We start from the raw sequence: 27146 nt of genomic DNA on the forward strand, positions 1-27146 counted from the left end.
CCCTGTGTCCATGTGAAATGTACTGTGAGATTCCATAGATTGCAATGACAGTGCATGATACCCAACAATTGTGTGTGTACAGGCAGCAAATGTGAATGTAGTCCCCTGCCTTATGCAAGTAGATGCTTGATCATCAAAGTATACTCTGCATAGTGACAGATTAAGATATTGTGGATGTCTTGATAGCATGTGAGAAAAACTGTGGGGCTGCTAGCCTATCTAGATAGAATTATGTAGATAATTCTATGTCAATTGTAAATATTAATTTAATCCACAGGCTTGTTTTACAAATGTAAAGAGAACTATATGTTATGATTAAATTATATGCTGTACTGAGCTTCAAAAATGTAACCACAGTGCACCCTGCTGGAAGAAAGCTGTTAAGTAAAGAATGTTACAACTCTGATTGATCTCAAGCTCAGAGACAGGATGTCTGGGGTAGGAAATGTTTTCTATTGTTTTAAGACAGAGATAATTACTTGGTTTTACATTTAAAGTGTGCTTTATTGTTGTGGTTTCCTGGCAGGTGCAAGATTATAAAGATATGTTAATTTTGAGTTCTGTGAGCCAGGGGAAACTTCAGCATAGGTCTCAAAAATTATGTAATCTGAAATGACTGTGTATTATTAATTTAAGGGCTATATCTGAAAGAAAGAATAGCATTTTGTATCTTGTCTTGGATTTAGTAAGAACATCCACTCTCCAGCACGTGCTTGCTCTGTATGTTTGTGTCTTTCGGCTTTTCCCGGTTAGGGGTCGCCACAGCGGAACTCCGGTCCACTAATGATTGGTAGTGGATTTTTACGTACTGGGTTACCAGCCTTGACGCACAACCTTCAACAATGGCATGCTCCATTCACGTATGCCTCCACACAGAAGACGCTCTAGCTGAGAATCGAATGGGACGTCTTGCTATGAGGTGACAACCCTATCGCAGCACCACCAACGCTTGCTCTGTATGTAAGTAGTTTATTTAGAACAGTGACTTCTCTTTTCTTAGAGATAGACAGAAATAGTCAGATTAGTCTAGCTGTTTTCTATATTTATGTCAGACTGTCCTACAATATTATTTTAAAGTATTTCCTGTGATTTCTGAACTCTGTAATGTCATTGTGTTGAAGTAATAAGTATTGTCTTGGGTTTTTATTATTTATTAAATATCTTTAAGCCTTTTAACTGTGGCTGTTTTGTGTAGAGATAATTTAAGCTCTAGAGTACTTGCATGTATTTGGTGATACTGTACAAAGCTACTCCAACAGCCTTGCTGTTTGTCACACTTACTAATTGGATAATAATAATATTGCACAGTAAAACTGGACACCCTTTGGTAAGGGCCTTTACAGTAGCTAATAAGGATAGTTTGTGGCAGTGGATCACTACCTTATAGCCTGGGTGGAAGGTAGCATAGTTGGAGAACCTTTGCCATCCTTTCCCAGGAGTGGCTGTGTGTTTGTATATAAACCATATCTCAAAGTCTGTGTGTATGTCAGCTACTTGGGCAAGGACATGAAGCACTGGTTGGACAGAGAGGGTACTGGAGGTTTTGGCTTGACTACTCGGATGAGATCTGAATCCTATAGCTGTGCCAGTGGGTAGACTTATTGGGGATTTGGAGCAAAAGGGAAAAACAGCCCAGACTGACTGTCATCTCTGTGTGCTCTTAATGGAAATTGTACTTTACTGTGTGTGTACTTGTTATACTCCTAATGTGGACGTCCCTCACTGGTGCTAGTGGTGAAGATTTAGGCACTTTGATTACAGGGCCAGTCCATGGGCATCACATATTAATTGGTGGCAGTGGTGGGAAATCTACATCAGATGTTTATTGGTTGATAATGGTGAGTTAGCCACATCACATATTAAATGACTTTTAGTGGTGTGGACAGTGAATTCCTGTAGTTTGTGTATAGTGATCACTGAAAGTGTTTTTGTACTCTAAATCAGCCACACAGTGAAGATTCAGAGTTCAGATCACAATTGTTTTATTTCTTTTGTTAGATTAGTTAGTCAGAGAGAGCAGGCAAGCATGCCAGCAGAGGAGTATGGCAAGCTGACAAAGAGTCAGTTGGCTGAGATGTGCCAGGCTAAAGGAATGATGCATTAAAACCTGACTAAGGCAGACAGATTGCAGCTTTGGGCACATCTGTATCAGAAAATAGCAACCAGGAGAATGATCAGACTGGCCGCGGAAATGTTCAACACTCAAAGAATGGACAGCTCAACTTTTCTACAGAGGATTTAAAAATCCATCTGGAGATAAAGAGACTTGATTTGGAGGCCAAACAGTTGGAAATAGAAGCAGCAGAGAAACTGTGATGTCTACAGGCTAAGGAGAATGAGAAACTGATATGCCTGGAAGCTGAGGAGAAGGAGAGGCAGAGGCAGCACAAAAAGGAGATGCTTACTATTTGCCAAAGTCATGGAGGTAATGCGGAAGGGAGTAACTGAACCCCAGCAGCAACAAAGGTCTGTAAATATCTTCCACAGTTTACAGAGGGGGATAATTTTGATAGTTTCATTCATATGTTTGAGAGGGTATGTAGTATTATGTTGACCAAAGGCTCTGGGTACGGTTCCTAATTCCCTTTCTCAGTGGTAAAGCTGCAAATGTACTTTCCAAACTGTATGACAATCAATTCTTAAATTATAATGCTGTAAAGAATTGTTTGCTAGAATTTTTTAAGATAACACCTGAAACTTATAGGGAAAAGTTTCATGAGCATAGATGCAAGGCAGATGAAAATGTGTGTGAATATGTTGCTGAACTAAGTACTTATTTTTATAAGTGGGTCAGTGGATGTAAGGTCACCACTCTTGAAGGGCTGAAAGACCTTTTGGTGAGGGAACAAACCCTTAGCTCTTTGCTTGAGGACATGCAGATCTGGTTAGCTGATAGACAATGCTCTACTTCAGATGAGTTGGGGAAGAAAGGAGACCTATACCTAGCAAGCAGGACATCCCTGCACAAGAAGGGGATATGCAGTGCTGCTCATGGTTCCAATGGAACCCATGGTGGGGAGCCCAGGCTGCCCCAACAGAATATTCTAATAGCAGGGAAAGCCACTAGTCCAGGTACACATCCAGGACCTAGGGTTAAATGTTTTGAATGCAACCAGTGGGGATGTAGCATATAGATGTCCACAGAGGCAAGGTGGGGAACAAAAGGTGAGGGAGCCAGAAAGTGGGAAAGACAAAATGCCAACAGTAGGTTGTCTTGAGACAACAAGGATACCAAACTAGCACAAGAGGTTATATCCTACCATAGTGAATGGCAAAGAGACCATTTCTAAGAGAGACAGTCTCTGACATAACCGTTGTGAAGCCTGCAATGGTTACAAAAGAGCACTACTTGCCTGTGCAGTCTACTTCAGTCAGAGCTTTAGTAAGGACCCCATTCCAAATACCTTTGGCTAGGGATCACCTTGACTGGGAGGGTGGAAAAGGAAGCCAGAAAATAGGTGTATTTGAAGATATCCCTGCAGATGCCCTGATAGGGAATGATTTTGATAATGCAGTACCATGTGCTCATGCAGTTACAGGCAGTCAGGCTTGGAGATAAGCATGTGGGTCTGGTAGCCTGAGGCAGACCCAGACAGACTGCACACTTGCAGCCAGGACTGTTGAGGTGGTTACTTCATGGAGCTACCCTGTAGCAGTGAGACTGAAAGTGAGCAACAGTTGCTTATGAGTACTGATGTTCCCTTGGACAGAGAGACTGCAAATTTAGAGGTGAGTAGTGTTACCCAGGCTGACAGTAAGGCACTGCTGTCAGAGGATACCAGACTTCTTGTGGAAGGAGAGCTGGGGAGGGTTACAAAGAGAGAGTTGAGACAGGCTCAGCTCTCAGATCCTACATTACAAAGCCTGAGGCCAGGTAGCTAGTGAGGCACCTAATTCTCAAGGGAAGGGGACTCTGTATACTGGGACAAATGGTTACTGTATAGACAGTGGACCCCTGAGGGAGGGCTAGAAGATGAGAGGATATAGCAGTTGGTAGTGCCTGGAGCCTACCATCTGGCACTTCTAGCCATAGCCCATGATATTCCCTTTGCAGGTCATATGGGCATAAAACATACAGAGAGACGTATCATGCAGAACTTCTTTTGGCCTGGAATTTCCAGAGATGTAACAGAGTACTGCAGGACCTGTGAGCAATGTCAAAAGGTAGGCAAGGCAGGAGACAAGGTGAAAGCTCCTCTGATACCTTTATCTGTGATTGATGAGCCATTTCAGAGGGTAGCTATGGATATTGTGGGGCCTCTGAGTACCCAGTTCCACAGGGAAAAAGTATATCCTAGTGGTAGTAGATTATGCTACAAGATACCCTGAGGCAGTGGCTCTCTCCTCCATTGAGGCAGAAGTGGTGGCAAATGCTTTGTTAGAGATTTTCATCAGGGTAGGTTTTCCAAAAGAAATACTGACTGACAGAGGTGACAAGTTCATGTCAGACCTGCTGGCTTGCCTGTGGAAGCACTCCCTACCATCCCCAGACAAATGGTCTTGTTGAGAGGTTAAACTCTACACTCATGTCCATGATACATGCATTTTCAGACCAGTTTCAGAGGGATTGGGACAAATATTTGCCACATTATTTGTTTGTTTACAGACATTTTCCCAAGGAATCCAAGAGTTTTTCACCCTTTGATTTGTTGTATGGCCATATGTTGAGGAGGCCTCTAGATTTAATTCGAGATGAGTGGGAGGGTGAGTGTGAATCTCACCAGGTTTCTGTTGTTGCATATGTTCTAAACCTCTGGACATGCCTCAGAGAACTCATGGGCTTGGCCCAGGAGAACCTGGCAGAAGCCCAACAGCAGAAAAAGGTCTGGTATGATAGGAATGCTTGAGCTAGAGATTCTGCTGTAGGGCAGCAGGTATTTTTTTTTATTCCTGTCAGACACAACAAGATGCACGCAGCCTGGGAGGTGCCCTACAAGGTGGAAAGAAGGCCAGTGATGTTAACTACATGGCGGAACTGCTAAGCAGGAGGCAATGGCACAAATTGTACCATGTTAACATGATGAAACCTTACCATGATAGGGAGGCCCTTGTGCTGAGTATTTGCAGTGGACTGCAGGATGAGTCTGAGTGAGATCTGGTGACTGATCTCCTCGGGAAGGATCGGACTGACACCTCAGTGGAAGGTGTAGCAATGTCCCAGCAGCTATCTCCTAAGCAGGTTCCAGAAATCCGAGCAGTGTTACAAGACTTTGGGAACATGTTCACTGAGAAACCGGGGTGCACCCACCTGATGCAGCATCAGCTGGATACAGGACCCCAAAGGCCTATTAGGCAGGGCTCTTATAGGGTGCCTGCGAGAGTCAATCATACTCTAAGGGAGGAGATAGAGGAAATGTTGTAACTAGGGGTAGTACAAGACTCCAACAGTCACTTGACTTTCCCAGTGGTGCTGGTACTGAAGAAGGATGGCAGCACCAGGTTCTGTGTGGACTACAGAAAATTAAATAACCACACAGAGTCAGTTGCTTACTCCATGCTTAGGACAGATGAAGCCCTAAAGCAGCTGGTTGGGGCTAAGCATCATACCACCATCGATCTTACCAAGAGTTACTGGCAAGTGCCCTTAACTCCTAGTGCTAGCGAGAGGTCAACCTTCGTGACTCTTTTTGGCTTGTATGAGTTCACAAAGATGCCCTATGGGAAGGAAAATGCCCTAGTGACTTTCTAGAGGCTGGTAGATCATATCCAACAGGAGCAGGAGGGTTTGCCCTTGCTTACCTAGATGATATTCTTATCTACAACCATTCCTGGCAAGAGCATATTCAGCATGTCAGGGAAGGGCTGACCATTAAGCTCAGCAAATGTCAGTTGGCTATGGCAGAGGTTTCCTACTTGGGTCAATGAGTAGGGAGTGGTAATATCATGCCAGAACCTGCCAAAGTGGAAGCCATTCAGGCATGGCCTACACCTATTACCAAAAAGCAGATGAGGACATTCTTAGGGACAGCAGGGTACTACAGAAAGTTTGTGTCCACAGACCTGACAAGGAAAAACAGGCCAGATAGGGAACATGTGAGCAGGCATTCCAGACATTTAAAGAAGCTTTGAGAGGACCCCCTGTGTTAGCCAGTCCAGATTGCAGCAAATAATTAGTTGTGCAGGTGGATGCTTTGAACCATGAGGTGGGGGCTGTACTTAGCCAGATGTCTTCAGAGGGAGAAGAACAGCCAGTGGTTTATCTCAATCATAGGCTTCAATCCAGGGAGGAGTGTTATGCTGATGTAGAAAAGGAATGTCTGGCCATATTGTGGGCACTGCAGAAAGTTCAGGCTCATCTGTAAGGAAGAAAATTCACTCAGTTTCAGATCACAATCCCCTGACATGGTTACATTGAACCAGCCAGCAAAATGCCAATTTACTAAGGTGGAGCCTAGTGTTGCAAGCATATGATATGTCAGTGCAGCATTGCAGTGGGATTAGCAATGCTAATGCAGATGGGCTCTCAACACAGGGAATGGGTAGGGTATACCCAGATAGAATCAACCTTCTTAAACAATGTTTCTCAAAGGAAACTTGAAAAACTAGCTTGAGTTCTCGGAGGGAGAGGTGTGTGAAAAACTGAGGGGCTGCCAGCCTATCTAGATAGGATTTTGCAGACAATTCTATGTCATTTGTAAATATTAATATAATCTACAGGCTTGTTTTACACATGTAAAGAGAACTATATGTTATGATTAAACTATATGTTGTACTGAGCTTCAAAAATGTAACCACAGTACACCCTGCTGGAAGAAAGCTGTTAAGTAAATAATGTTATAACTGTTTTTGATCTCAAGCTCGGAGACAGGATGTCTGGGGTAGGACATTCTTTCTATTGTTTTAAGACAGATAATTACTAGATTTTACATTTAAAGTGTCCTTTATTGCTGTGGTTTCCTGACAGGTGCAAGATTACAAAGATATGTTAAATTCTGAATTCTGTGAGCTTGAGAAACTTCAGCAGAGGTGTCAAGAATGATGTAATCTGAAATGACTCAGCAGTACTGTATATTATCACTTTAAGGGCTATATCAGAAAGAAAGAGCAGCATTTTGTATCTTGTCTTGGATCTAGTAAGAACATCCACTCACCAGCACTTGCTCTATATGTAAGTAGTTTATTTAGAACAATGATTTTTCTTAGAGATAGCTAAAATAGCCATATTAGTCTAGCTGTTTTCTATAATAATGTCAGACTATCCCACAATATTATTTTAAAGTATTGCCTGCGATTTCTGAACTCTGTAATGTCATTGTGTTGAAGTAATAAGTATTTCCTTGTGTTTTTATTATTTATTAAATATTTTAAACCTTTTAACTGTGGCTGTTTTGTGTAGAGATAATTTGAGTTTTAGAGTACTTGCATGTATTTGGTGATACTGTATAAAGCCACTCCAACAGCCTTGCTGTTCATCATACATACTAATTGGATAATAATAATATAGCACAGTAAAATTGGACACCCTTTAGTAAGGGCCTTTACAGTAGCTGATAAGGGTAGTTGCTGGCAGTGGATTACTACCTTATAGCCTGGGCAGAAGGGGGCATAGCTGGAGAACCTTTGCCAGCCTTCCCCAGGAGTGTCTGTGTGTTTTTATATAAACCAAATCTCAAAGTGTGTGTGTGTGTGTGTGTGTGTGTGTGTGTGTGTGTGTGTGTGTGTGTGTGTGTGTGTGTGTATGTGTGTGTGTGTGTGTGTGTGTGTGTGTGTGTGTGTGTGTGTGTGTGTGTGTGTGTGTGTGTGTGTGTGTGTCAGCTACTTGGGCAAGGACATGAAGTACTGGTTGGACAGAGTGGGTACTGGAGGTTTTGGCTTGACTACTCGGCTGAGATCTGAACCCTATAGCTGTGCCAGTGGGGAGTCTAATTGGGGATCTGGATAAAAAGGGAGAAACCAGCGCCAGATTGACTGTGATCTCTGTGTGCTCTTAAGGGAAATTGTACTTTACTGTGTGTGTACTTGTTATCCTCCCAATGTGGACACCCCTCACTTGTGCAAATGGTGAGGATTGAAGCTCCTTGATTACTGGGCCAGTGAATGGGTGTCACAGCATGTAGTAATGTAATACACACTTTACTGTTTCTGCATTGCTGACAGTTGCAGTTAGGCTCACTACATCAGCCATGAGCTGCAATAACAAAATTCTGTAATCTGCAATACTAAAGAATCTCATTAAATATGTAAAGTGTATTATGTTTGATGATGTTGTAATTAAGACTTCCAGCACAATGATTGCACAGCAGACTGCAAGAATAGAAAGAGGGCTAGTGACAGTGCTATAATCGTGTTAGCATGACTCTACATTCTACTAGTATGCATCACATCATACATTGGTCAGAAATGACACAGTACACAGCCTGCATTAGATCAGACATGGGTTAGAAATGATGCAGTACATGACGTGCTTCACATCATACATGGGTTACAAATGATACAGTACACAGCATGCATCACATCACATCATACATGGTTTAGAAATGATACAGTACACAGCAGGCATCTCATCATACATGGTTTAGAAATGATACAGGACATGGCATGTATCACATCATACATTGGTTAGAAATGATACAGGACACGGCATACATCACATCATACAAGGGTTAGAAATGATACAGTACATGGCATGCATCACATCATACATGTGTTAGAAATGATACAGTATGACATATATGGGTTAAAAATGATACAGTATATGGCATGTATCATCTCATACATGGGTAAAAATGATACAGAATACAGCATGTATCACATCACATCATACATGGGTTAGAAATGATACAGTACACTGCATGCATCATATCATACATGGTTTAGAAATGATACAGTACACAGCAGGCAACACATCATACATGGTTTAGAAATTATACAGGAAACGGCATGCATCACATCATATATCTGTTAGAAATAATACAGGACACGGCATGCATCCATCATACATTGGTGAGAAATGATACAGGACGTGGCATGCATCACATCATACAGGGGTTAGAAAAGATACAGTACATGGCATGTATCACATCATACATAGGTTAAAATGAATGGTACAGTATATGTCATGTATCACATCATACATGGTTAAAATGATATAGTATACAGCATATATCACATCACATCATACATGGGTTAGAAACGATACAGTACACAACATGCATTAGAATATAAATGAGTTAAACAATTATATGGTCACAATAAAGTACTTCTAGGCCAGTCATACTGGCCATATATTTCACTTAGCAGTATAAAGCTTTGTCCCAACTCACTCTATGGCCTTTTGTTAGTGCAATCCAGGTGACACATATGTGTGGCAAGGATGATGTGGTAATGGAAACATGACGAGATAGGTACAGAAGTAGGAGAAGGGAAGCAAAAACATTTATGTACATTGTATGGTATAAAAGAGAAATGGCATTATCTGTCATATGTATCTGCCAAATGGTGCTTAACTGCTAGATTCATGAGGGCTATTATGGCTGTACCTCTGCTGCCTGACATGACTGTATGATTTTCAGATTTGCTAAAGACATAGTAGTATCTAAGCACGATGCCTACAAAATGTTCTCTTTCAGAAGGCTGTACTTGTAAAGCTGCAGAGTGACACTTTCACTGTGTTGTTGATAGCCTACCTCTGCCATCTGCCGCACTCCATTTGTTCTGTTAAGCATGGTGTAGCTAAGACATGTGTTTACATTTGTACAGCATGGTCCAGTGATGACTGCACATACTGGGAAGATGCTGTCTGAAAAGGTGGCCATCATGCTTGTCTGTATGTGTATGTTGTATTATTGTCCCTAATATTGCCGTGTATACTGTGGAATTCCTTGTACACTGACCTGATGCTAGCATTGCCTGAGAAACATTGATGATATACAAGGCTGTTACTGCCCTTTTACATTTTGTTCACTGGAGATGCCCAGATTTTTCACATTTTCCTGCAGTCTAGTCTGGGAAACTGTCTGATGTTTTAGTACGTTATGTACTCTGCAGTCCTATCTGATGTAGTAATGCATAGTGACCTTGGCATGTAGGTGGTATTGTCCCATATAGACCTACTTGCATATTGGCCTAGCTAGCATTTCTAGATATATTGCTGTAGGAGTCATCCACTTATACATCCGCAAGACTTTCATCGTAGAATATTTCTGAACTACATGAACAACTCTATGGAATCACCTATATCCTAACAGTTTCACATTTTCAAGGTATTACATTTCCATGAGTTCAAACATTTTTCACATCTGACCCCAGGTGTAATTTCAAAGTTAGTGCATGAAACAAAGTTTCAGAACAGAAGTTTGTGTAGGATACAAGATGAGTGCCCACAGATAGCTAAATATCTGGGGCCAAAATGATGCAGAATTATAGTAAGTTTTTGAAATGGGTTCATAGGTGTGTACTAGACTAATGGCCCTGACGCCTTTACAAGCTTAGCCCATAAAAGTGCCCTGGCATCATGCTGCCCGACATTAGTTACCAGTGCCTCTATCAAGGAGAGCCACTGGAGTGATCCCTGGGGGAACATTCTATTTCCCATCCACTCATCAAGATTTCTCTTAAAGACGGCCAGTGAGGTGCTCTGCTTGACAAGTATGGGAAGTCTATTCCAGAGCATGGGTAGTCTTTGGGTTATGAACCTGTCCCTCCAGTATGTCCTGTTGACTGTGGTAATGAGGTTGAGGTTTCTGGATTGTGTGGTGGGGAGGGATTGGGATTTCTTTAGATGTAGCAATTCTAACAGAGCTGGGTCAGACATGGCTTTGTAAATCAAGCAGAGATTGCCTCTTAGTAGATGATATGAAACAGAGAATAGCTAGATTATTTTGAGTCTGTCCATGTAGGGCATGTGTTTAAGGCCTTGGATCCTCTTCATGAGGTACTTTTGTGGCATTTTCAGCTGTTGCATGTGTCTAGTGAGGTACATGCCAAATTGGGCATTATACTTGATGATTGACCTAATGCGGGAAAAGTAGAGAGAGATGATGACCTCTTTCCTCCTGGATACAAAACCCTTGGCAATGAGATGTGCCACATAGAAGGACTTTCTGACCACAGTGGCAATGTGGTGGTAGAAAGAGAGATTGCTTTCAACCTGTGCCCCAGATCTCTTAAAATGCCTTCAGTGTTCAGTGGGCTCCCATCCATGTGGTAATTAGTGGGAAATGAGTTCTTCCTATAGGGGATGACGACACTTTTTTTGCATTAAGCTTAATGCCATGGTTTTGACACCAGTCATTGGTCTCAGTGAGGCCTTTCTGTAGGATGTCTACATAACTTGGGGAGTTAATAATAGCTCCCAGCTTGCAGTCATCTGCCAATGTGGTCAGCCAGAGTCCCTCCATGTTATCCTGGACTTCTAAAATTAGATGCCAAACAGTAGAGGACACAGGACCGATCCCTGTGGGACTCCACTCATGACTGGACGGCAGTCTGACTTGGAATCCGCTACTTTCACACTATGGGCTCTATCTGTGAGCCAGTTTGCAACCCACCTAGTGATATAGGGGTTGATGCCTAGTTTGCTGAGTTTATCAATAATTCCTGACTGGGGAATGGTATCAAAGACCTTGGCCAGATCTAGGTAGCTTGTATGAAGTGTGACTGACTCAAAGAAGTTAACATGGTTGAGCAGGCATGATCTACCTTTCACAAAACCAACTTGAGTGGGATCTAGAGTTTGGAGATTCCTATATCCTTGTTAATTAGGTCTAGGATGATTTGCTCCATAGCCTTACATATCAGACTCATCAGGCTAATGGGGCGATAATTCCTAGAGTCTGTAGTCACTCCCCCTTTATGGAGAGGGATGACTGTAGCAGTGTGCCATTCTGTAGGGACAAAGCCTGAGGTGAGGTTGTAATTAAACAGGGCAGACAGATGTGGTGCCAGTTCACTTTATAGTTCATGTAGAACACATCCAGGGATATTATCGGGTCCCATGGAAGCTGTATTCTTGGCCCTGGACAATGCAGCTTTAACCTGTGTTGCAGTAATGCTGGGTGCTTGCCATTCCTCCGGTATTGTGATTGGTCCTTTGGGGAGGGGGTAAACTTGGCACTGAATTTGTCTGCTAGTATGTTGGTGATATCTGTTGGCTCAGTATAGTATCATTAAAAAAATAAATTGCACTTTGTCATTTTGTCTCCAAGTCCAGAGATATAACAGTAAGCCTCTGCTTTGAGCTAGAAAATAATCCGTCATTTCTGTAAGTTAGTGAAGGCAATGGTTTGCTAAAGGTGGTAATGGATCATTTTCCTTTTCAAACAAATCATACAACAGCTGTTAGCTGCCTTAGGAATGCAGCAGTGTGTAAATGTACTTTTGATGTTAAATTAGTAGACATCTTCACTGTTTTTGTGGTGCTACAGGTATGTGAGAGCAGAAAACATGGTGGCTATAGCTGGAGGGTTTTGTTTTCCATATGTTTAATGGATTCAGATTTTTGGTGCCAAGACATGTTCTTTCAGCTTAGAAAGACAAAGCAAAGGGATTATATTTTCATAACTACAGCCATAACTCTCGATTTCTTAAGGCACGAAATATGAGCAAAGCCAAATATAATGGGAGTTACAAAGGTCCAAAATCAGTGATAATTTTTAAATATTGCTCTAATAAACTTAGAAAGTTGTTAGAATGACATTTGCATTAGCATGCATTTTGTAGAGAGTTTGGAAATCTGAAGCTCGAACGTTTGTCTTTATGTAAAGATTGGAATTCTTATTGATTTCCCAGAAGTCACACATTTCCTTAGGGTCAGACCAAAAGTATGGATAGTTCAGAGGTTTGGCTACAGCAGTATGACTGAGTTTGATATGACAGAAGTAGATATTTGTTACAGTTTAGTTATTGTGTTGGGTTGAGGTTATATACTGTGAGAGCTAGACAGTGAGGAATTTTTATGTGTTACCAAGTTTTATGGATGCAGATTCATTGATTTTGGAAAGTCAGGGAGGACACACCTGTGAAGCTATGCTGCATTCTGTTACATGGCTGTATGTTAAATCAACAGTATATGTGTTTTTTTTTCTTTCTTATTAGTATGTGGGTCTATAACCATTATGTGGATTGTTTTATTGTATCTTCTTAACTGTTAAGCTTATTAGCCAGCTGAATCTTTCTATATGCAGTAATAGCAGAATCCATGTTTATAAGGGATTATGTAGTTTTATATGCTCATAATGATTTATTTCTGCAGCAATCAATGTTTGAGAAGATCTTGACAGTTATTAACTTCACAAAACACATATTTTACATTATTGTGTTACTCATTCGCATTGCTTATTTTCTTCTGGTCATTTCAGTAAAGGTCCATAACAACTTTATCTTACCTTTCTTTCTTGAAACACATTATACTTGTGATGCTACATATGTGTAGATTTATAATGAAACTCACTAAGAAAGGTATAAAAATGGAAAATCAGAAATATGAAGCATTAGAAAATGGATACGTTTTTTGCATTTTCTATGTGCAAGATAGTTTACATGTTAGAAATTATGGGCACTGAAACAAACACATAAGCATAAGAAAAGAAAAAGAAACATTATTGATATTCAAGCTCATGACCTCATGTATTATACACACAACAGAGCACTGAGCATTTAAAAACTACAATATGGCTTAAAGATGAAAATGGTCTGTTAACAGGAAGTGAATATAAAAAGCAGCTGTATCACAGTACGGTCCCCTACTGACAGGTATTGCATGACAACCCAGTGCATGACTTCAGGCTGTAAAAGCTATTACTGCGGATTCCACACAGTTAATATATGAGATCTCTGGGCAACAAAAACTGTCAAATGGTGCAATTTTTCAGTATTATTTGCCTCCTTATAATGTAACAGCTGACAGAAATTTGAGCCACTGTGATATTGCCTTTTGAGAATAGCCTGCAATGTGGAGTCTCAATTTACACGCTTGTACCGCCTCATTCTTATTCTTGAAAGCTCAGAATGACAGAAAAGTACTGACAAACCGTGAACAGTCTGCTCAGCTTAATGAATGCAGACCTGGCTGCTAAAAGAGTGAGAGTGAAACAAGGGCATGTATGCATTCCTAAAATTCAGGACAATGTAGACTGCTAAATGACCTTATAAAGTTTTGATGGTCTGTGTTATTTTTATATCATTGAACTAGTCACTTAAATTATAAAATTAATGTTCACAAATTTGCAACTAGCTTATGCTCTCATGACCTTTGTGCAGATCACCACAGCCATACCATTCTTTTTTAGCTATAGGGTGGGACTGACACTTTTTTCTAGTGGGTATAGGATTTTATTCCTTAAACAAGGAAGATGGTTAATGAACATTTTACTTTTGTTGCTGTTGATGGAGATTTTAAAGTTAACCCTCTTTGCATATGGACATTGCAGAGCTGCAGCAGTTGCCAATTTGCCTTATGACACTGGGTTTCCCAGTTTGGTTCTCAGCTTGCATGCTTTCTGTGTGGAGTCTCCATGTCCTTTTTGTGTCTGTCTCTATGCTGATTTTCTCAACATGATCTAGTTTCTTGTCACAACTGAAAGACATGCCATGGGTGAACTAGCAATCTAATTGTCTATAAGTGTGTACATATCATGATGGACTGACATCCATTCTGGAATTAGTTTCTCTGCCTTGTAATTAGTATTATAAGAATATAGTCTGGATTCACTATGACCCTGAAAAGGACAAAGAAGGTAAGTGCATAAAGAATCAATGAATGAATGTTAACCTTATTCTCAGCTCATTTCATACAGATTCTTCAATAGGAAGGAATCTTTAATAACCTAAAATGAAAAGTGTGGGTTAACTCTTAGGAAGTAAAATGAGATCAAGAGCAATAACAAACTTTTAGCCTGTCTGAATGACAGCATTAAGAACTAATTAAAAGTGTTGTCCTGTGTTTGATCTGCATGATTTTTGCAAAAATACGAAGCGTTGTGGGATTTTGCATTGATATTCTTTGTTGTGTCTGATTATTAGTGTGGAACTGATACACTAGCTGGATATACTTAAAGACGTACTCCTGCCAAAAACTCCCACAGATTATAATGGAGAGGCTGAAAAATCTCAAGCATCAATAACGTCAAATGTACTGTGAGATGTGTCTTCAAAACATGCATGAAAATAACCGGTGGAAAGGTCATTCATCTAAAAGAACCATTTGAAAAGGGTTCCAAAGTGTGTCTTCATACATGAAAAAATGTAGATTTATTGTTTTTTCCTTTTTTCAAGCATTTAAGAGACTGCTGAAAGATACTGTACTGTTTATCTTTTCTTGCTTGGTTTATGTATATTACAATTTATTTGCCTATCTAGTCTTTTAAAAGGAGTCAACCTACTGTAGAAAAAGATCTCTGTAACTGACACTGGCAAGCTTGTTCTTCCATTAGCTTTCACTGCTGTCTTTGTTTAAGGCACTTTTCATGACGGTAATTACAAGTACTGACTTGTGAGAGCTTGTGAGTAGAATGTGAGCAAATGCGAATGTTGTGTGCAAAGACAGCAAGTGCCCCTAATGTGCGGTGACATGTGCTTGCTGTATAATTTGTTATTTTTTTGGAGGGGGATAGTGCATCAAATTCACCTATGCATTTTTTTCTAGTTTTGACAGCATGTGTGCATTTACTGCAAATATTTTACATTAGTAAGTGGACTTTGTACACAATTATGCTTGAGAACAAGAAATCTACATTTTTTTCTGGATGAAGATACACTTTGAAACCCATTTCAAATATTTCTTTTAGATGGATGCCCTTTAAGTGTGTGTGTGTGTGTGTGTGTGTGTGTGTGTGTGTGTGTGTGTGTGTGTGTGAGTGTGTGCGTGTGTGAGTGTGTGCGTGTGTGCACGTGTGTGTGTGTGTGTGTGTGTGTGTGTGTGTGTGTGTGTGTGTGTGTGTGTGTGTGTGTGTGTGTGTGTGCGTGTGTGTGTGTCTTGACTATAAGAATTTCAAGTTTCTTAAAACCTGATCTCCTGATAGAGACCTATATATATATATATATATATATATATATATATATATATATATGTGTGTCTGGTTCATTTCGCCAAAAGCACATTTCGCCAAATTTTCTGTCAACAAGACCAAATCGCTGAAAGCACAAATCACCGAAAACTCATTTTGCCGAATTTCATTTCACTGAAAATAGTAGTGGCAGTGTATATGCCCTGTTCCCCACAGTAGAGCAATCCTGGAGTTAGAATACATAGTTGGGGGGGTGTTGGGGGAGTAGCTCCCCCATGTAGCTTGTTTTATATTATGCAGTTTCTGTTAAGAGTTTAAGTAAGTACTTTTTAAATAAACGAGGTGGGGGGCTATGCCCCCACACACCCCAACTATATATTCTAAGTCCAGGATCGCACTACTATGGGGAACAGGGCATATACACTGTCATTACTATTTTCAGTGAAATGAAATTTGGTGAAATGAGTTTTTGGCGATTTGTGCTTTTGGCGATTTGGTCTTGGTGAAATACAATTCAGCGAAATGTGCTTATGTGCTTTCGGCGAAATGAACTATATCCATATAAATATATATATATATATATGTATATGTATATATTAAAAAAAAAAATATATATATATATATATAAATGTATATGTATATATAAGAAATATATATATTATATATATTTATATACACAGAACATGCGCACACACTCACACTTAGAATGGAATCTTGATGTTTTGTGTCAGCCACTTCCTTCTTTCATTTTTGAGTCATGTATTATTTGGTTAATATAATTTTTGTTTTTCTTGCAGTGCTGCTCTGACATGGGACATGAAGAAATATTTCTTTCAATGACAGGAGGTAATGGCATGCATAAGGAAGGGAATGTATATCGAATGGTTCTGAAATACAACTTACACTAACTAGTATTCTGTTGGCATGAAAAAGAGCCATGTAAACTATAATATGCATAAATATCAAATAAGCAACATATATTCAAAAAAATAGACACAGAGGTATAGTAATCAAGAAATGTTGACTTAATGAACATCAGTGTCCTTATTTTGCCAGCACAATGCAAAAGTGTAAAAGGGTAACAAAACTGAGTATGTTTTGAGAAAGAAGCATATGGGAATTTCTGGCACCTTCCATTTAGATTCTGCTATTTACATTTTAAAAGAAATTGGAAAAGAATTCATAAAGCTGCTTTAAAAATCAATGGCCCTCAAGTACTTCATAATCAAATAGCTTTATTATTTGTATTTATAACAGATTCCAGGCATAAATGGTCCATCACACGTCTCAGTTATATAAGTAAACAGAGTGCATGGATTTCATTGAGGGATATGTGTATTTTGAGAATGTTGTACATACTAATATCCCATTGTTGATATACTAGTAGGTCTGTACAGTATATTTAATGGAGATGATGAATCATTCAGGTGGATGTCATTGCTTTATTTCAATGACATCAGTCAATACGAGTACTTAAACTATGCATTGATATCAGAAAAAATAGAGGCAAAATAAACGAATAAAAGTGCATTAAAACAGCAGAATGTATGTTACTTTTAATAAGTCAATAAAGACTTTTCAAGCATTTCTAAATGATTACATCAATACTACACAGTTACAAGGCAGTATAAGCTGTAAGTCTGAGAAAAATAAAGAAACATCAATTAACTATAAAAATTTAATTTTTGAAAAAAAGTGAGAAAAAAAAATTAAATAGTAGCTTAGGTTTCATTTTTCATTGTGGAACACTGCACTTGTGAAGTTATATAATATAAACAAAGAAATGTAAATGAAGAGGTAGTTTAGGAAGTTGGAGATCAAGGAATACTGAAAGTAAGATACATTTGTAGACATCGTGTAGCCTTGTGTCTTTGAGACAGATGGAGAGTGGTGGGATGTTATCAAACCTGCTCTGCTTATTATCCATGGGCATCCATACAAACTTGTATTTATATTTAGTTCCATTTGCAAAGCCTTCATTGCACAAATAATGCATAATATATGCATCAGTAATGATGCAATAAGAGCAAGGAAATATAAATATAAGGCAGACAAGTGTATGCTGTGCTGGGATCATGAATGGGAGAGCTCAGTCCCTCCATCCATCCATCCATCCATCCATCCATCCATCCATCCACAACCCTTTTTTCATATTTTTGCACATGGGGTCTGGGGTGTCACTTTAACAGTGACAATCAACTAGAGTCAAGGTTTACACTGCCTGGTGGCTGACCCTGCCATAGTAGTTCTTCCACACCACATAAATGCATGCACACTCACACCCATGGCCAATAATGAGTCTCTAATCACCTACTGCATGTCTTTGGAATATGGGAGAAAACAGGAGCGCCTGGAGGAAACCTACATGAACACAGTGAGGATATGTAGACTCCACAGTGAAGGATCCCAGCCAAGAATTGAACCGGTGAACCTCTTGCTGTGAGGTGACAATGCTATCTGCAGTATCACTGTGTTGCCCTGGCATTCTTGAAATGCTGCATGCATGAACATTCCATGGCATTTCTCTTGGCATCACTGTACACCAGTAGTGAATAACTAATCAGTTAACTGCTTCAGGGAAGTTCAGAAAAGTTTGAGAATATAGTAGAAATAATAACTATTTATTACTCATTTTATGGATAACAAAGTAAATGACTACTGGATAATAATTCTTGAACCAGCATGTGTGCTGCTATAAATCAGATGAAGAAGAATAATGTGAGTAGTACTAATATTCTGAATATTTTACTAGAATATTCCTAAAGTGTCTGTTTTGTGGCTAAGGTCTGTATGATTCTGTATAAGACTTCATGTGTTTTTTTCTGTTTAGGGAGACTCAAAGCACCTTTTTCATTGCAGGAGAGATTTGAAAACTTTTCTGGGATTTGGAGAAGACTCACTGTGACTCATTCCAGGAACCTACATAACAGGGGGTTCTATACCATTTTTGAGTCTTTTTTTCAGATTTGTCTGTTCATCATTTATAAGCAGCATGTAGATAATGTGACTCTTGTATATAATCTAATATGTGGGAAAGTAACATTAGGATTTTGTAGCATGATTGATGAAAATGTCTGTTTCTTTAAATGTGCAGATCATGAAAATGTCCTTGCAGTCATTATTGCACATTACTAGCCAATCACAGTGACTTAGCCTCAGTGTAACTTGGAAGGGTAAAGTTAGTAAGTTAACTACTCATTTATGGGTCAGTGTGTTGTGCTAAAGGAAGACCTATAAGCAAGAAGTAAGGGAGGGCCCAGTCAGGGCTATTCCGAGGAGTATTACTGGAGGACTGTGCTTGAGTACTGGGACTGAAGGTGAGGCCTAGGAAAAAAGACCAAAAGCTTGAAAGAAAATAGTTGATGTGCTTGTTTTTTTTTTTTTTTTTGAGGTAAGAGTGAGGCCTAGCAGTAAGGGCTATAGCATGGGACAATCCTTCAAAGTCAATTATTTTAATCAAGGACCATCCAACTGGGCTACCTGAGCTGATATTCTGGCCCAGGAAAGAGGCCTACATGTGTCCCGAGAGAACTTTTTTGACTAATGAACTTCATGGACTGAACTATCTTAAAATTATTGATTATTTTTTTAAGGGTAACCTTAATTTTTGTTTTGCAAAGGTAAGCAGAACACTGTTTTAATTCACTGAATCAATACATATGAATTTTGTTAATAGCCTGTCTCCATTGCCTTCATAACTCCTATAGCAGATTGCTTAAAATGGAATGTTTAAAGTGGAATGACAAATAGGATTTACCATTTTAAAGCAACAGTAAAATAAGACAAAGGACCAAATGGGATCACTCATATTCAATGCCTGACACATGTGGCAAACAATCAAATTCCTGGGCCGCACACCACCCAGGTGGAGCATAGCTTTATGGGCTTAGTGGGGGATGGTAGGCCAAAGTCTCAGTGTCCACAGTGGATTTAAAGCTGAAGAGACATATGTTGGGTGAAAATGGTAGTACTGTACCACCGTGATTATTGCCTTGTAACTTTGAGACAGATAGAGAGCAGTGGAATGCTGGGAGCATTACTGTTGAGGTGCAGTAATGTCTGTGCAAGCACACTTACATAGTACTATTGTTTGTCTGTGTGTCTGTTTGGAGCTGAGTTAAAGAGACTGTATATTCAAAGTATGTGTTGTAGTTTGGGACTAGCTAGTTTTATTAGTGTTCTATCAGTGTTGTATCAATGTCTACAGCTTTAAGATTATGCACTTTCCCAAGATACCAAATAATAGAGTAGTGTAACAAGTAAGACAGTAAAAAGTTGACAGCCCTCAAAAGAACAATGTATACTCGGGTATTAAAAGCATCATGAAAGGCTTTATGAAAATGACGCATCCTGATGGCATTTCTTGAAGATGGGAGTAGATATACATTGAAGAAACAGCCACAGCAGTAAATGTCACAAATCTAAAGACATGGCAAAATAGAACCTGAGCACAGATCACTGCAGTCTGTATGTTAAGATCTCTAGGAGCCCAAAAGTCACTAAGCAGAGGGTTGAAGAAGGCTAATAATGCAATAGAACCTAGACATGTAAAGCTTAAACACCATCATCAACACTTTAAAAACAATTCTGCATTGTACAGGGTGTGAGTACAAATAATGTAGAATAGGTATGAAGTCCGGCACATGTTACAAACTGTTAAACTCAGTTTATGAATATACAGGTAAAAGTCAATACAGTAGCCAAGCTAAGAGATAACCAAAGCATGCAAAACAATCATCAGGTCCTCTGATGGAAAACATTGCTTAAATGTCTTCCTCAGGCAGGATAACAGGATTGAACAAATAGTTCTGAAAATTGGGTTGATTGTCAAGAATCGCACAAGCTTTATAGACCTTGGACACAAATTCCAGACTGTGTCGTTAAAGAACACAGGATGCCAAAAAAGCAGCATCTATGGAGGGATACAAGGTATCTAAAAGGTCATGAGAGCGAGATGCCTCATTGTAAACTGTTTTATGCTTATTGAGGTCCGAATTAAATGAATACCATTCAAATGTATCATAGTAGGTCACATTTTCCTGGAAAGGGATGAGCAATAAATTTGAGCCATCCAGGAAGCAAATATTATGTATCAGCCCCAGCTATAAATAATTAAGTGAATAAATCTGGATTTAGTCTTTTGAGTGACCACAGATGCTTTAGATTACTTTTATTAGTCCTGACCACACAATATTGCAGTCTGATAATTTGTTTTTGGAGATTTCTCCCCCCTTTTCTGTAGAACCATGTCCTATGGCTACAATACCACTGAACAGTTGCTCATTAATTCCACAAAGGTGACATCTGGGCATTCCCTGGCTTGTAAAGGAAGCTCAGTCATCCCATTTGATCCTTTATATGTGAATGTCAGGTGTTAGAGAGCAGCTGAGTTAGTCATTCCCTCTAAATGGGTTACCCTTGGAGTTTTCTATCTATCCTAGGTGGCTCCTGAGAGCTTTGAAATGTTGTCTGAATTCAGAGAAGTGTTCATGTCTCCAGACATATACAAACAAGCAAACACACACACACACACACACAGACGCACACACACACACACACACACACACACACACACACACACACACACACACACACACACACACACACACACACACACACACACACACAAACACACACAAACACACACTCACTGCTTGGTCTGCAGGCTCACATTCCACTGCTGCAACATCCAGTACTCCCATGAGGTGTCACCCAAGTGGTGTAGCAGAAACACCTGCCTCATCCCAAAACCAACAGCAGTTGCTTTTTCCCATCCTCTCCATCCCACCTTCTCTAACTCTGATGCCACTAATGTAATATGGGTCATCTAAGGCTTCATCCCTGTGGCCTTCAGGAGGGAAAATCCTTGCTAAGATGTCTATTTTGAGATCACTGTTTTATAGTTGGAATTCACAATTCCCTCACCACCCCCACACACATAATTTCAAGGATGAGAATAGATTGGTTTTAGAGTACACTCCTCATATATATATATATATATATATATATATATATATATATATATCTATATATATATATATATATATATATATGCACACACAAACACACACATATATAGATATAGATATTTTTGTGTGTGCGTGTGTGTGTGTGTGTGTGTGTGTGTGTGTGTGTGTGTGTCTATGTGTGTGTATATATATATATATATATATATATATTATAACCTACTAGGGAGGCTGTTCAAAGCACCTTTTCAGATCTGGTTAGTGGCAAAATTTCATAATAATTCACAGATAATGATAACAAAGAGAAACTTTCACAGAAGTAATGACTAGATGATAGTATAGTAGGAAACTGACGTGGTAGAGAAGGAGCTCGTGTGAAGTGCTTACAAAAAGACTAGTGAGAGTGACTTTCCATGTTTACATATCAACAGAAATAGTTCAGCTGTTTGTCAGTAACTATCTCTGAGATTGTGGGCAAGCCACATTCACTTAATAAATTTGTGCAAGAAAGAAGATGGCTCCACTTAAATTCGCCCATTATAAATTTGATTACAGCCACATCTGGGCTCTTCACAATTTTAAGACGTTTTTTTTTTTAAATGGCAGTCAATTAAACTAATTTGAACTGTTTTAATGGTAATTTCTCCAAAGACCTACATCAATTTTCATAGAATAACTAAGCTACAGCAACTTATATTTTCAATATAGTGGTACTATACTAAGATTCTGCATTATCATACATGTATTTCAAAAGCAGGCAATTATTCACTATTTAGCACATAGTAACAATTTTCTAGTCCCAAATACGAGTTAGCATGTTAAAGAAACAAACAAAATAATGCATTTCATGCAATCTTAGAGTTATGTACTTCTTTAGACATCTGCTATAACATTTTTGTTAGACCCTTCACATTGGCCAAAGGAAATGTAGCCACTGATTGATAGACCGTTTACTTTTACTGTGTATGCCACTGGAAATAATATTACTTTTACTATCCACACTGAATGCCTAAATACACAATATTCTTTTTTGATACCAGTTCCTCCTATTTTGTAACGTTATCTCTGGATATCTGATGCGTTATCTAACATAATGCTCTAGATTAAAACATATAACTTCTATTTCTCAGCAAGATAGCCTGGCCTTTTCAGAAAGTATGCTTTTTGGTATAGCTTTTAAAATAAGCATGTGTTTTCATTTTGTAGATGGCTTACAATCATAAGACACAAGCCATATGCTGTTAGAAGTTTTATAGTATATAAAGAAAAACATTATGCTCAGCCCCACATATCTCCTTAAAGTTGGAGTTCACAACACTCATGGATCATGTCTTATATCTCTAACATATTTCATTGCATTCAAATGTCCAATACAAATAGTGGTTATGCCTTGAATATTGGTGGAAAGTGTATCGTAAAAACAGTGCACCTAACTCAACCTAGGAAACCGTTCTATTCTCTTCTATCAACATTTCTACTGTTGCAGCTGGACATAACCTTGATAAAATGAGGACTACTCTCCCATGCCCAAATGAATGAAAGATTGACAGTATCTCCCTCATCCAGTTCTAGTTAAGAAGTGTTCTGTTCTTGTTTCATTAAAGTGTGTCACCTGCAAAAGCCACAATCCAGGGGTGTGACTGCTTCACTTATGTTATTGTTAACTGGGTTGCACAGTCCATTAACAGTTGATGTACGCAATGCCATTTGGTATATAAAATAAAATGTTATCTTTTTTTTGGTGACCTGAGAATAATGATCACACTTTTGGCAAATCTGTCCCATAAAAGCAATGATTCTGTGTATATTATTATGTTTAAACTAGCTTCTAAGTTTCCTATATACAACTTTAATATTGTTATTATAGCTATGTACAAATCAAACAAATCGACATGTATACAATAATATGTCTACTTTTATTTAGTCCTTTAAAAACTATGACGAAAGCCCTAGACCAGTCTTTTTCCAATGTACCCACCACAAAGAAAACTCTATGACTGGCCCACTATCCTCTGATTCTTATAATAGAAGATAACCTCATAGGTTCATAAATAAGTACTAGACTAACTGCCTTGGTAGGTTGTTTAAAGCCAAGCTAATTACCCCATGTGAGAATTAAACCCTGCACCTTGTGTCTGTGAGTTAAACACCTTAACCATTATGCCACACTACTGGTCTGTCTTTTTTCTTTAATCATATAACGAAAATTAGGTTTTAATAGATATTGGAAATTTCTTGAAAGTCACAGCCATGCTGAGGAACAAGTTGGATCTTTTGACTCTGCATATCTGACTTAATTAACTTGTCTGCATGAGACAGACTAGGATGAATGTCTATACACCAGCAAAAAGAATAAGCAAGAGTCACACTTTATCAGCATCCCATACTGATCAACTTAAATCATTCATACATTTAATATCATTGATTAGTTGGCTACACCCAGAGCATGTTTAATTACTTTTGCCTTCATATGCAAAGCAAACAGTACTGCATCTTTAACCAGTATGCAAATGAGTTCATAATGACCTTAATATCAGGATATTAACTTAGACTTAAAATCGTAATTTTGATAGCATTTACATTTAGGAGACAATAGAGAATCAAGATTACTTCCAAAGCTTTTTCAGTAATTGCTGTTAACTTCTGCCATGTATAATATTAAGCCTGCCAACATCTCAGCAGATACATTCTGTTTATTCCCACAGGTCACATGACAGTGCAATTTACCCTAGGATGTTGCCTATCTTATTGTTGAGCAACCTTTACCAAAATAATTACATTTTTATTTTGCATTATCTTAGTGTCCCTTTGGGGAACATCTCTAATTCTAAAACCAGCATGCCCAGCTTCTGACAGTTACACAGCGATACAGCAGCCATGCTTCCTCCATGTGTGTATCTGCTTAAAACGCCATTATATTCTGCTAAGCATTTTATCAGGCTGTAGAGCACCTACATTTAAAAGATACTGGAGAAATCCAATCAGTTGCCTTTCACAAGACCTTTTAGCACACAACATTAAGTTTATCAGCATTTCATTCTTTTATTAGTTCCATATTTTTTCATAATGCCTTTGAGAATCCATACATGACTGGTATAAATGGCCGTGACCAACATGAGACACGTGCACATTTCTCTGCAAATCTCACTCAGTAACCTTATACTTTCTGAAGCACGTTAGCAAACCATGTCTGTGACTAACCATCCATCCTGACCAGTAGTTCTGTGAAACAGGTGCCATGTCAGACTCTAAACCAGTTACAAGTGGTGTCCCACAAGGCTCAATCCTGGGACCTCTCTTGTTCGGTATATATTTCTCCGAGGTACAGGCTAACATGGGTGGACTATGGCTGACCAATTTCGCAGATGACTGCAAACTGGGCGCTGTAATTGACTCTCCGGCTGACACAAGCATCCTCCAAAAGGGTCTCACAGAGACAGATAACTGGTGCCAGAGCCATGGCCTAAAGCTAAATGCCAAAAAGTGCATAGTCATCCCCTTTGGGAAAAACAAAGTGCCCACAAATTACCACATAGGTGGTAATCCATTAAGTATGGAAGAAGTAATTAGGGACTTGGGGACCCAAGTAGATAGCAATCTCTCCTTTGACAATCACATTGCCAAAGTGGTTAGAAAGACCTTCTATATAGCCCACCTTATCACGAACGTGTTCACATCTAGATCAAGAGAGGTCATTGTGCCCCTCTACTCATCACCTATCAGGCACATAATTGAGTACAATGCCCCATTTGGGATGTACCTTACCCGACACCTTCAGCAACTGGAAAGACCCCAAAAGTATCTCACCAAGAGGATCAAGGGGCTCAAACAGATGCCCTATGCAGTTTGGCTAAAGAAAGTCCAGCTCTGCTCAGTTGCGTACCACCTACTCAGAGGCGATCTGTGTCTGACATATAAAGCCATGTCCAACCCAGAATTAATGGACATGCTTCACCTCAGGAAATCCAAATCCTTTAGAGCTACATGCTCCAGGGACTTGAACCTCAGCACAGAAATAAATAGGACATGCTGGAGGGACAGATTCATATCCTAGAGGCTCCCCTCACTCTGGAACAAAATCCCAATCCATGTTAGGCAGAGCCCCTCACTGACCCTCTTCAAGAGAAATCTTGACAAGTGGATGGGAGATCGTAAGTTTACCCCCAGTGATCTCTTCTGTGTCCCTGCTTGACAGAGGTACAGTAAACTAACCTTAAAAGGGCTACCTTCTGTGACCTACTATACAGAGGCACAGTCAACTAATCTAAAAGGGTGGCAAAAGCCAAACACACTCTGGCTAGGCTTATAAATGCCCTAGGGCAGATAGCCTAGTATCAACCTATGAACATTCATGAACATTATATATATTTTTTTATTTTGTCAAGGTTGACCAATGACAACTCAAGCAATTGAATACACAGAATCAAATCTCTTCAAAATATACTTCTTATTAGTACATCCTTTGCATAACCCCAGGAACTGGCTTATCATAATGAATATCTGTATATTTAAGCTCCTTGCTATTGCTTTTACAATACCATGCCCAAAATATTAAACCTATTTACCTTAATATTCCTGTATTTCATCTCCTGATATCATCCACCTTCAGACTTGCACATTTTCCTTACTTCAGAAATATCCTTAAGGTAATGCAATCTAAAGAGAAAACAAATCATATCAGATTTTTTTTTTTACCTCTATACAACCTTTAAGAATTTAGCATTATCATATTCATTCAAAAATAAAAAAAAAAATACAAATTTCTTTTTTCATTAAAACATTTAAACTAAACCCAATGTTCAGTGTTACATCAGTAACATTTTTTTAGCTTTTCCTGCTGTTAAAGTTGTGTCTTATGAATTGAGGTTAAACAAAACACTTTAAAAATTTAGTATCTGGTTGAAGGCTCAATTTCAATTCTTACTACTAGAGCTACCTCCTGACATTCCTGCACTCTATGTTTGAATATAGAAAACTTCTCCTTTGCATCCAGACTTCTCTATAATTTATAATTCTTTGTTCACCATTCACAACACCCGAGGTATTCACTGGCTCAGGTTCAACATTCAACTTCCTTTGCTCATACACAGAGCCATTATTCAACTCCTCAAGTTCATTACTTGAACCACTATTCTGCAAAATCTTTTGTCCCCAGTGGAAAAAAAATCGTAAAAAAGCTGAATATAGCATCCTGAATGTCTACCTCTTTGCTGTACATTCATACATAGCCACCAGA

The 27146-nt window shown here is 39.0% G+C and overlaps 1 protein-coding gene across 1 annotated transcript in view; it reads right to left on the reverse strand.

Moving 5' to 3' along the window:
• The window catches only part of CDH22 (cadherin 22), a 3413183-nt gene that overhangs the window by 2600165 nt on the left and 785872 nt on the right, over positions 1-27146 (reverse strand). Inside the window, exon 2 of the mRNA XM_044090249.1 lies at positions 26476-26566. The gene's annotated coding sequence lies outside the window, so the exon portion shown is untranslated. The remainder of the gene's footprint in view (positions 1-26475; positions 26567-27146) is intronic.

This window comes from Protopterus annectens, chromosome 12.part0 (genome assembly GCF_019279795.1).
Source record: "Protopterus annectens isolate FY-2018-M chromosome 12.part0, PAN1.0, whole genome shotgun sequence".
Taxonomy (NCBI): domain Eukaryota; kingdom Metazoa; phylum Chordata; order Ceratodontiformes; family Protopteridae; genus Protopterus; species Protopterus annectens.